Raw genomic sequence first — 12,935 nt, 5'->3', positions numbered from 1 at the left:
CAAGTTTCTCAGTCTTCGATTGAGCTATTCATGCATAAGTGGGATGAGCCAGTTTTGGCACTAACTTAGCAGCTGCTCTGTCCCCAGCAGGCCCAAAGGCAGGGGAGAAAATCAGGCTGTTAGTTTAAAGTGACATGGCCAAAGTTACTTCTGGCAGGGTTTTACCAGCTATACTAACTTAAAACCAAAAGCTGGACTCCACAGTTATGGGGTTTAGTAATGGGGAAGCAATTCCTGAGCAATTTGAAAAGCCCTGTGTAATGCAGAGGGATTTCCCTTTTTCACTTAATTCTCATCCTGTCAGGAGTATTTTATATTATGACTCTTACATCACAAAAGTTCTAGAAGCTGCTGTCACATCACATTTTAATTGCTGTTACCCTTTCAGACAATAAAGCCAAGCCAGAATTTGTCAGAACCAAGAGAACAGGACAATCAGTGTGTTTTTTAGATCAAATTTGTTTTTAAATATGGTAAGGGGAGAACTCTAGGATACTACCCAAGGAAATTCCAACCTTCCTACTTTACTTCAGTACAACTCCCTTAACTCTCCCATCACCACCATATACCACAAGCTGATCTTTAAAAATATTTTTAGTACTTAGGCCTTGTCTACACTGGCACGTTTCTAAGCAATAAAGCAGCTTTCTGCGCTGTAACTCCAGAGGTGTACACACTGCCAAGCCACTTAGTGTACAGAAACTGTGCAATTGCTGCGATGTAAAAAAACCACCCTGACGAGAGACATACAGCTTTCTGTGATGGGGCTACAGTGCTGCGGGGCCAGTGTAGACACCCTGGTCGATTATAGTGCTGCAATTGGCCTCCGGGAGGTGTCCCACAATGCCTGTTCTTGCCTGTCTGGTCATTGGTTTGAACTCTACTGTTCTGTACTCAGGCAAAAAACTGTCATCCCCACCTTGTAAATTCCTTTGAAATTTTGAAAGAGTCCCCTTCCTGTTTGCTCGGTGACATGTGCAGTGGTCTCAGCGCATCTTTCCAGGTGGCCATGCCTGCTCCACACATTAGGTGATCCCCCGCTTGGAGCAATGCTGAACTGCTGGACCTCATCAGCATTTGGGGAGAGGAGCCTGTCCAGTCCCAGCTGTGCTCCAGCCATAGGAATTATGATACCTAAGAACAGATTCCACAATGCATGATAGAAAGGGGCCATGATCAGGATATACTGCAGTGCAGGGTCAAAGTGAAGGAGCTGCAGAACACCTACCACACGGTGTGGGAGGCAAACTGCTGCTCCAGTGCTGCGCCCACGAGCTGCCAGTTCTAAAAAGAGTTGGACACGATACTCTGTGGTGACACCACCTCCACTGTGAAGGCCACTGTGGATACTTCGGTGGCTCATGTGCCCGTCAAGAGAGGACCACGCCAGGAAGAGGAAATCTTGGACAAGGATGTGAAGGGGGAAACCAGAAGCAGAGGATGATTTGGAGGTCAGAGATTCATGCAGCCTGGGGTTCTTCTCTAACCCAGAGAAAGCTAGCCAGTCACAGCTGTTGAATCTTGGCAAAGCGCAAACAGGAGAGGAGGCCCCTAGTAAGTGGCTTTGATTTTGGGAATTGCTGATACAAGTTGTTGGGGGAAGGAAGGTTGCAGAAAACAGGCTTGTGTCTGTATGATGCGTGTACCACTCACATGCCTAGTCTGAGCGGCAGAACAGGCTGTTGATTGACTCCCTAACTTCACGGGAATCTGCCTCAGAGATCTTCAGGAGACTCTCATGGAGATACTGGGCAATCCATTGCTGCAGGTTCTTTGGCAGAGCTGCTCTGTTTCTTGCCCCATTAAGGGTAACTTTCCCGTGCCACTCTGCCACCATGGAGTTTGGAGGGGAACCATTGTTGCACAGAGGCGAGCCACATAAGGGCCAGGGCAGAAGCCGCAGTCTTGGAGAAGACCCTCCCTTGATTCCTTGCTCACTCTCAACAGTGTGATATCTTCCATAATGAACACAGCCTGTGAAAATGCGGGGACCAGAATGATTATCAGCCCTCCCCCTACAGTGCTGTCTCTCCCCAAGAGCCATGTGCCCAGTGTACAGTTGGGTCTGGGAAAACTGATTTACCCTGCCCCAGCGGCTGCTTACCATTTTGGGGGTCTTATGGCTTATGTGTGCTTTCCTGGGATCAGCCCGTTAGTGACAGGTGTTTGAATACTGACTGTGTTTTAAATCACTGAATCAGTGGTCTCTATGTTGCCAACAATACTGCTTCTGTAAAATGTTGCATTTTGGCTTCACAAAGATGACCTTGGGAGACCAGCCTCCCTCTTTGTTATTGCCGGCTGAACTGCTGTGCAGAATTAGAAAGCGGCCATGAAGAACTAAGGAGGACTTTCTGTATGAGGTTATGATACACTTCGTAGCTGCAAAAAAAGAGGAATTGAAGGAATGGTGGGACAGCGAGAAGAGGGACTGAAAGGAGAACGCAGCTTGCCAGAATGAAGCTATTGAAAGGCTCTTAAACGTTATGGAGTGCCAAGTGGACATGATTCAGGCAATACTAGCACTGCAAACTGAGCAGTTCCATGCCCGCCCTCCCCTGCAGCCGCTGTCATAAAACTCTTTCCCATGCGCCCCCCAGACACCACCAAAACACTCTTATCAACTTCCTGGCTCCAGTCTGTACCCACTGCATTCCACTCCTCCCACCTCACCGTCCAGCACTGCAGACCCCCAGTACCTACTGCATTCAACACCAGTCCCTCAGCAGTTTAGCTCTGTTGAAGTATACTACCCGCTGCACTGTACTCCAAAGGACAAGACTGGATATGATCCCTGGACATACACAAATGTTTAACCATCCTGGGACCCCATATCCTCCTGGGACCCTCCCTTCCTCTGTCCCCTTCAGTGCTCATGTGTTTTTTTGTTCGTCTCTCTCCTCCTGTTGTTATTTTTTAATAAAAGAATTGTTTGAAAAGCAATCTTTACTCCATTAATTTAAACGGAGCACTGCAAAGTAACAGGCAATTTTCTTACACCTTCATAGTGCATCATCTGCACCAATCACAATCACCTCCTAGCATTACAAGAACTGCACTCCTGAGCATAGCAACAAATATTGGTGGCTTTCAGCTTCAAATTGCTGTCTCAAGGCATCCCTGTTCCTTATGGTCCCACGCTGCATCCCTCTAATAGCCCTGATCTCTGGCTATTCAAATTAAGCCTCCAGGCACTGAGCCTCAGCAGTCCATTCCTGAGTTAAGCTTTCACCCTTCCCTTCACAAATACTATGGTGTATATAGCATGCGGATATAATCATAGGAATATTGTCATTGGCCAGGTCCAGCTTACCATATAGGCAGCACCTGCAGGCCTTTAAAAGGCCAAAAGCACACTCAACAGTCATTATGCACTTGCTCAGCCTGTTGTTGAACCGCTCCTTGCTGCTGTCAAGGTCCCCGTGTATGGCTTCATAAGCCATGGCATTAAGAGGTAGGCAGGGTCTCCCAGGATCACAATGGGCATTTTAACTTCTCCTATGGTGATCTTCTGGTCTGGAAAAAGAGTCCCTGCTTTCAGCTTCCTGAACAGGCCAGCGTTCTGAAAGATGCGTGCGTCATGCACCTTTTTGGACCAGCCTGTGTTAATGTCCGTGAAACTACCATGGTGATCCACAAGTGCCTGGTGAACCATAGAGAAATACCCCTTCTGATTAATGTAGTCGGTGGCTAGGTGGTCTCGTGCTAGAATTGGAATGTGCATGCTCTCTATCGCCCCTCCACAGTTAAGGAAGCCCATTTGTGCAAAGGCATCCGGAATGTCACGCTTGTTGCCCAGAGTCACGGTCTTTCGGAGCAGGATGCGAATAATGGCCCTGCACAGTTCCGTCAACATAAGTCCAACATTCGATTTCCCACTCTGAACTGGTTAGCAACCGATTGGTAGCAATTTGCAGTAGCCAGCTTCTACAGTGCAGTTGTCACACACTTCTCCAATGGCAGGGCAGCTCTCATTCTCATGTCCTTGTGCCACAGGGCTGGGGCTAGCTTATCACACAGTCCCATGAATGTGGCTTTCCTCATTCAAAAGTTTTGAAGCCACTGCTCATCATCCCAGATGTGCATCACGATGTGATCCCACCACTCAATGCTTGTTTCCTGAGTCCAAAAGCGGCATTCCACTGTGGTCAGCACCTCCATGAATGCCACAAGCAATCTCGTGTCATTGCTAGTACGCGTGGCGAGATCAATGTCGCACTCCTCTTGCCTTTCTAGTTTAAAATATCAGTCTGGAGATAATGAGGTTAGTTCAATCAGGGAGGATGAGGCCCTCTTCTAGCAGTTGAGGTGTTCACTGATTGAACTAACCTCATTATCTCCAGACTGATTCTGGCCTACACATTTATATATGCTTCTGGAAATTTCCATTACATGCGTCTGCCGAAGTGGGTATTCACCCACGAAAGCTTATGCTCCAATACATCTGTTAGTCTATAAGGTGCCACAGGACTCTTTGTTGCTTTTTACTAAAGTCTGTGTATATCAAACCCCAGACCTTGTTTAACAGTGTTTAAGCTGGACAGTGACTGGGTTATGTTAACACCCTTGGCCCATATATATTGCATCTAGATTAATACAACAGAGAGACTAGCCACCTTAGTACAATCCCATCCAACCCCTGGGCACATACTCAGGTACAGCTACACAGCAAGTCTTAGCGCGCTAGCTCAAGTAGAGCTAGCAAAGGTACATCTACTCAGGGAGAAATTACACTACCCAGCTGCTGTGCAGACATACTGTAATGTGGTTTTTTCTCCTGAGTGGGATGTTTAACAAAACTTCATTTCCTCTCTTAGGGAGATTGTTGAGTTCTCTTGAGTCAATATTGTGTTAATGTTTTTAATGTACGCAATTCTACAATATACATGCATCTAGATAATACAATAGGTATATTTTATAAATTAAAATTCAATACTGTTCATATGCTGTAATTACCATGCTGTAACCAGACGTTTCCTTACTGTACATTTTCTAAACCATCATAGTCCTGAAGTTCTACAGGTTTAGGACGTTTTGAAAAGACAGCTCTCTTCTTCTCCAAGAGCTCCAGGAAATGGATTAAAATTCAAAAGGAAGCTGATTTACAAAACATACGTGGTTACATGCATAACAAAAATTGGGTTGATGATTGTGATATTCAGAAATCAGACGGATATTTTACACAATATATTTTAAAATTTACAGATCAATAATGTTTTACTATGATTTTAAAACAGAAGTTTTGGGGTTATTTAAAAAACAACAACCCAAACCAGTTAGACTTATCACTGGTAATTCGTGTTGTAATTTTGTTTCCCCAACCTGCTTGCAGAGGGGAATCAGTTGTGTGAAATGAGTGGAGCTACCTTACATTAGACTCCAAACAATGGCTGCCCCAAACAATGGTTTTTTCTTACATTTTCAATTAGAATCTGTAAGGAACTGGGGTCTAGGCTATCTGGCCTAGCAGTCATAACTGGGCTGGTGTCCATATGTCAAGGATAGCCACAAGGCAGTAGTGAGTGAGCAGGGATCAGAGTAACCATTAGGGCTGGGATCAATAGGGAAGAGGCAGGGTCAGAGCCAGGCCAGGATCATAGACAAGAAGTAATTGCCAGGCTGGAATCAGGAGACAAGAGTTCAGTGTCATGCCTGGGTCACAACCAGAGGTAGCTACTAGCCTGGAATCAGATGGCAAGACTCAGGCTAGGGTTGGAGACTGGAGATCATGAAGCAAAGTGAGGTCTAGAGTCATAACAAGCCAAAAAAAATATATGATTACCCAGACAACATTCTGGGCCACACTCCAGGGCTAAATAGAGAGCATAGGCTACAGGGTGCTGTCAGTCTGGATCCTTTGGGTGGTACTTCCTGCAGCGCCTAATTAACCTGCATAGTCTCCAATGGCAATATCAGCTGTCCCAGGTTCTATAGTTGTAGGTTCTAGATCCACGGATTCTTACAAAATTGCATTGTTGTGGTATTTGCATCAGTAAAAAATGATTTCAAACAACCACTCTGACATTATTCTAAATCAAGGAACTCAGGTGCTCTGTTATCTGTTGAAGGTAAGTGCCATAGCAAGTACAGAATACATTTCTAATTCAAGATAACTGTACTGTAGATGTCTTGTTTTGTTTTTGAATACGACTTAGTGTGAAATCTTCCCTGTCACTATTTTACATATTGCTGAGGCTATCATTACTGTAGTACTTGGGTGTTACTTACTTTAATTTAGAACTAATATCAGTTTCCCCTGGAGAGAGGAACAAAGCTGTCATTTCTTAACATCACCTAGACAGATTAAAGTCACTTACCGGAGCCAACCATTGGGGCTTGTGAAACCACGGGTGCCTCCTCACTCCCCTCTCCTGTGTCCAGTTTTGGAACTGTAAAAAATATTAAGGCCAGTCTCCAATTTCATTATTAACAAAATGAGTGAAGTCATGGCTCCATTGAAGTCAATGTCAAAAGAGGACCCAGGATTTCACTCTACACCTCTTAGCCTTGAAGACATAGCCTCGTGTAAACTGCTTACTCTGTGAAAGTCTGTCACTGATTTGTCCTGAAACTCAGGTTAATGCTGTTCATGGTCACATACGCAGCTTCCAGCATTGGCCTTTGTGGCCCATGAAAGACACTCAACTGTGGTTCCCTACATTCTTGGAGGACCCTATATCAACTGAAAACTATATACTATGCTCTAACTGGCCTGCCTCAACTGCAGCAAGCGCTTACTCCTGGGGGAATTCTGCTCCAAAAAAATAAAAATTCTGCACACAATTTTAAAATTCTTCAAAATTCTGCATATTTTATTTTCAAAATAACATGATATAATCACACCAGTTTCAATTATTTTTGGTCATTTATTTCAAAATACCTGTCAGCAAGTATGTCTGTAACAATACAGACAACAAGAAAGATTCAGAAAATGTTTTTGACAAATAGATTCCCTACTAGGCATATTAATACAGAACTCTGAGGTAATAATTCATTTAAACTACAATACAGAACCATATTTCCCACACCACCCAGAAGCAGTGCAAAGGCTGGGGGGAGTCATGGGTATCGGAGGAGCTGAGGGAAATAATTGTTGGAAAGGAGCCTAGGTGTGAACTTGGAGAGTTTCTGGGTATGGGTGGGAAAAGTATGGAACAGGGATTGGGGGGGGGAGGGCAGACCCTGGCTGACCCCTAGTCTCTCCCATTCAGTCAGACATATGTGTCCCTCCACCTCCACTCAGACACCCACTTCCCCCATTCCCATGTGTCTCTGTGCCCCCACTCAGCTACCCCTGTCCCTATGTGGCCCTGCACCTCCACTCCCATTCAGCCCCTGCCCCAGTCTGTCCTCCTGCACTAGTCCTTATGAGCCCCAGTCTGAACCCCCAGCACCCCACACTCTCTGACTCATGACCTGGTCTGACAGGTGCTGTGAAGAAGGCAGACTCTTTCTCTTCTCTAGCTGGCTGGGAGCGGCTGCTGTGTTTTATCCCCACAGCACCTTTTGGTTAAAAAAAGCAGAACTGCAGAAACTTTTAAGCAGAAGCTTTTCTCTGTGTAAAAAAGGTACAATATTTGCAGCTCATTAATTAGGTGCACATGCAGTGGGGCAGAACTCCCCCAGGATTAAAGTTCTGTCCCAGCTGCCAGCCAGTTGCTTGCTTCTGCAGAGCAATTAATGTGGCTTCAGGCCACAAGGAGAGACCACTCAATACTGTGAGAGGCAGCCTGATCTAAGCAGAGGTCTGGGACTCTGGAGCAAGGAATTCCTGCATTCTAATCCCTTTGTGGCCTGGACCAAGTTACTTCAATTTCCCCAGCTGTTAAATGATGATATTAATACTTTTCCTTCTCAGGATGCTGACACTACTAATTAATTAAAGTTAGCAATGTGCTAAGCACTATTAGCAAGACCAGTGAGGCACAGCCCTCAAGGAAACAAGGCAATAAAGTTGTGAGAAAGGGTGACAGAAAAGTGAAACTGTGGGACAATGTTGTTCTCTCATGTTACATTACTTAGGGCAACAATTGTCTGGCATCAGCCCTGCAGACATTCACTGGGGAGAAATCCTACCTTCACTGAAGTCAATGGGAGCTTTGCCATTGACTTACAGGAGCCAGGATTTTTACCCCAGTATCTAAGATGTTTTAAAAGTGACCTAAGGTTTCATGTTTAAATGTGATTTTATTAATGATGAGTACAACCTAACTAATGTCCCAAAGGGTGAAGCAGTCCACCCGCAGGAAAATTCCAGGATCGAGGCTTATTATTAGAAAATACTATTCAGTGACAAACTCAACTGAATATTACAGTATGGCTGATACATGGATAGAGCTTTGAGTCGTACTTTTGCCGCTGACTTGCATGCACCCTTGGACAGTTCATTTAACCTTTCTGTAATCAGTGTACTCATCTTTAAAATGGAGATAAGGAGACTGACCCAGTTTTGACAAGCACACTGATATCTACATGTCAGTCAGTGCAATAGAAGTCCTAGGCACGTCAGACTGTATAAGAAACTGTAGTTTTGATTGCATTGTATAATATTTGACATACTAATATATCATGACATAAGGCCTAATCCTGTACTACTGATTTCAATGGAAGCAGGATCAAGCCCATAAAGAAATGCCCATATGAGGGCTCATTGTTAAGGCTGAGCATTCAGTAACTTTTTCAACTGCATTTATGTTAGTTTCTTGCCTGGATTCATAATGAATGTCATACACACAGTGCATACATATCACGTAATATGAAACTTAAATGTAAGAGGCCTGACTCATCACTCCAGTACACCAGTTTTATGCCTGTGTGACTCAGACCCAAGATTCTCTCCCCCCCACCACATAGCTGATAAAAACACTCATGGAGTACCCCACACAGCTAGTCATGAACTGTGTAGCCCACATTAATGACTAGTTAAATCTCATAGCACAATTAATGAGTTTGTAACAGTCCACAATACTTACATTTTGTAACTGTGCTGAGTGGGTGGGGACTTATATAATTAATGTAAAAAACAATATTTTAAAACATAGTCATTTGCTATGCTTGGCAGTATACTTAGGCAGCCTTTTTAAAGAAAAGCAGTTTTTGCCAACTGTTAATAATGAGTGTGCAAGTTATGCTTAACACCACAAAATTAAGGGCACGGAGCTTAATCAGTTTAAACAAAAAGTTGTTCCAGAACAATGTTAACTCCAAGACTGTAGTCCAGAAAACTGCTGAAAATAAAAAAGAAAAACTTTCTGGACAGCTGTTGGATGGTAATTTTTAAACTTTTTAAAGAAGGATATGGTGTGTTTGTTTGTAGCCTTTCTTCTTCACAGCTAATTTCTTCTGACTTTCAACAGAACAAGTGTAAAAGATTATGGATCTGATTCTCTGCTCACAACAATTTTATACTAGTGTATTTCCACTGACTTCATTGCATTTATAGCTGATTAAGGCTCTGATCCTGGAAACAGATGTGCGGGTGCTGACCTTTACATACTGAAGTCAACAAAATTATATACTTGTGTAAAATTGGTGTGAGGGGAAAAGTAGCTGTACAGGCTTTTACAATGCACAAATGAAATTCATAGAAAACTAGTTGTGAAGAACAAAAGCCTCAAAAACAAAAATGTCACCCTTGTTTTTCTTCTAAATTTTTTTAAAAATTTGCCCTCTAACAGGGCAAAATCTCTCTCTTGTTTTTCAGCAGTTTTTAGGTTATGAAATCAATAGGACTCCATGTGGGTGTCACCAACACATCTTCTTGGAGGATCAGGACCTGGTACAAGTGAGAGCAGAATCAGGAATGTTTGAGTATCCATAACTTGATGTAGACTATCGTCGGTATACATTATAACATACAAAAACGGGTACATGGAGCAGATTACACTGAGACACAATTGTGGGGCCACATACATAGTGTTACATTCATAATTTGTGTGCTCAGGCAGTGGGTGAGGGGTAATTTTGTATTTACTCCTACTCTTGCATGAGTGGAGCTACTTACTAAATCTCTCTAATGGGTCAGTACAGAATTTTATACTTTATGCATTGCTTTTTATAAACATGAGGAATTCACTTTCATATTTTAATTGTAATCATAATCATAACTTGATCATAAATTCTGTTCTTATGGTAAAACAATAAACACTACCAATGCATTCAGTGCTGATATTGGGTAAATATGGGAATTTTGCCATTGACTGTAATGGGAGCAGGATCAAGCTCTAAGAGTCGGCAGTGGTTATCACTGAAGATGTAGTACAAAGTCATAAGTTCTGAAGCTGAATTTGAACACACACTAACACCTCTTCTGTCAACAGGTCATCTTTTTTTAAAAAGCACACAGCAGTAGTTTTTTACACTTTTTTTCATTTCATTAGTGAATAGCGTACTGGGTGCCAAAAGTGTGACAGAACCCCATAATGTGTTTGTTCAGTGGTCCTGGTGATACATATGCGATATATGCTAACATTCAACTGAAAGCTTACAAAAACACTGTTGGATTCTACAGCAATGATGGAGTTAAAGTTGAAAATGTTTTCCTTTAAAAAAAATTATTATATAACCATCTCCAATATTGGATTAATAAGGAAAAATGGCAGCAAAGTGTTCAAAAGAGAACATTAACTTTACACAAGCTTGAGACAGGATTGAAAGTCTAGAAATAATAAGCTTATGATGTTGTTTCAACACTTTCTATTTCATGAACCTCTAATTTCAAAACCTTCTTCAAAACCAGGATTTATCAAGTGACATTTATTCACACTCATGTTTAAACTCCATCTGAAACATTGCATATGCAAATAAAGGAATTCCGATGCACATTTATGAGGTTCATCTGACCACAGTACCTCTAAAAACTTAATTTAATTTGTAGGTAATAATTATTCTATGGTATAAATGCTATTACAGTATAGTATAATCAAACTATTCTTGAGTGACTAGGATATTCGTTGCAAATGATTGAAGTTTGTGAATTAGCAAGTAAGTGGACAATTACAAACACAAAGATAATGCATTATCAAGTATATTTCAATCATTTATTTAGCCAGTTTTCAATTAGTTAATGATAATACGTCATAGCACACCTGTGAATGCGCTCTCTGATACATTTGGTAAAAATTATACACTCCACTAAGTTAAATTTCTAGAAAAAATTTACAGAGCTGGTGTTTAAAGATGCTAGAATTTTATTAATCAGAGCTAGATTCATCTCTCCCTCTTCCAGTTGGCCTGTATGTACACACATACACAAACGTCTTACAACTGCCAGGGTCATCAATGGAACAGCAAGTACGTTTAAAGCCCAGTGACCGGCAACGTGCACTTTCATCATTGAAAAAAAACAACCACCCCACAGAAAAGCTGAAGTACAGTAAAAGTCAAATAACATATGTCCTAGGCCTACGAAAAATTCCCTGTGTCCCCCCCCCACCTCTCTGCATATTAATATATATATTGGTGGTGTTTGGTAATGAAATGCATAATGCCAATAATCACCAGACCTTATGAAAAAGAGAACTCTCCCACTGAGACCTACTTAATAGCAGACAGACACCAAGTTATCACTTCCTTTTTTCCCCTTCTTACCCCCTCAAAAATTCAGTATCAGCATCGCTCTCTCTCTCTCTGTAGCAGGACAACTCCAGTTGGGTATTTCATACATTGGAAAAATGAATTCATAACAATGTACCAATGCAAATATGAGTCACGCCAAAATATATTTATATCTAAGTGGGCAACAGGCTGAATAACCCTCTCCCTGCCAGCACATCCTTCCCCTTAGCCATTTCCATTGACACCGCAGTGCATTACAACACTATCAGCCGCCTCTGGCTCAGAAATTTTCATCCCTCCCTCCATCCAGTATTAAATACTCCTCAGGCTCTTTGCAGTAGTGGGAACCATCCTTAATGGAGGCTTCAGCATCCTCTGCGAGCCTTTTGGCTTTTGCATGGGAAAAGGGGGGAAGGGAAAGGAGAGGTGAGGGACAAGATGAGTGAAGGAATGAATGAATTGCTACCTCCAGACAGGCTCTGTGGGCTGCTGCTTGCTCCTGCTCCTGCTCCTGCTGCTGCTGTCACAGCGGATCAGCTGATATTTACCTGTGAGGTAATGCACACTCTGTAAGGTCACCATGCACCCACTGAAATAGAGTGCAAAGCAGGAGAGAGACAGAGAGAGGGAGCTGCTGCTGCCGCTTCTCACTGCGAGCCGAGAGGCTGCACCGCGCGCAGGCTGCTGATGCGGCTGCAGCTCCTGGCACATGCTGCAGGTGTCAGAGCAGAAGCTGCCCTGCCTCAGACGGTACCCAGCGCGCTTCTGCACATGCTCCAGCCCCCGCGCTCGCCCTCATCACGGGCGGGTGCGCAACCTCTGCACATGCCCACTGGGGCCGGGAAGCCGCTGCCCGGCCCCGGCCCGGAGGATTCTGCCTGCGCTTCGCCGAGCACACCCCGGCCCTGCCGGAGCCGCGCGGGGAGCGGAGCGGAGCAAGGGGCCGGAGGGGGGGGTTGCTGCCGAGCAGGAGGGATTGTGACGTATTGGGGGATGGAGGAGCAGGTGGGGCTGGGGGCAGAGAAAGCAGCAGATTTGGGGGAGCAAATCGGAGGTTGCATGGAGAGGGCCAAACGGTCGGGGGATGGGCGCTCAGGTGCGGAGGATTTAGGAGCCGCGGGGGACGCAGGAGCAGATCGGGGGAGGATCAGCGGGGCGCATTGGCTGGGGACCGGTGGGCAGCCGGGTGGAGAGCTGATCAGCTGGGTGTCGTGGGGGAGGGTGGCGCAGCTGCGGGCGGTGGCGGGGATGGAGGGGCTGATCAGCTGGGGATGTCGTGGGGGGAGGGTGGCGCAGTTTGCGGGGGTTCGGGGCAGAGGGGCTGAATCCAGCTGGGGATGTCGTGGGGGGAGATGGCGCAGCTTGGGGGTGCGGGGTGG

At 44.3% G+C, this 12,935-nt stretch overlaps 1 protein-coding gene across 4 annotated transcripts in view; it reads right to left on the bottom strand.

The window, feature by feature from the left end:
• The window catches only part of DTNA (dystrobrevin alpha), a 319,437-nt gene extending 307,315 nt beyond the window's left edge, over positions 1-12,122 (bottom strand). For all 4 annotated transcript variants that reach the window (XM_075062987.1, XM_075062988.1, XM_075062989.1 and 1 more), the window contains exon 1: positions 12,023-12,122. The gene's annotated coding sequence lies outside the window, so the exon portion shown is untranslated. The remainder of the gene's footprint in view (positions 1-12,022) is intronic.
• Positions 12,123-12,935: the final 813 nt, after the last annotated feature.

The sequence above is a fragment of the Chelonoidis abingdonii genome, chromosome 2 (genome assembly GCF_003597395.2).
Source record: "Chelonoidis abingdonii isolate Lonesome George chromosome 2, CheloAbing_2.0, whole genome shotgun sequence".
NCBI classification, from domain to species: Eukaryota; Metazoa; Chordata; order Testudines; family Testudinidae; genus Chelonoidis; species Chelonoidis abingdonii.
Note: the sequence above shows the minus strand (reverse complement) of the source record. Positions and strands in the feature narration are given on the sequence as shown.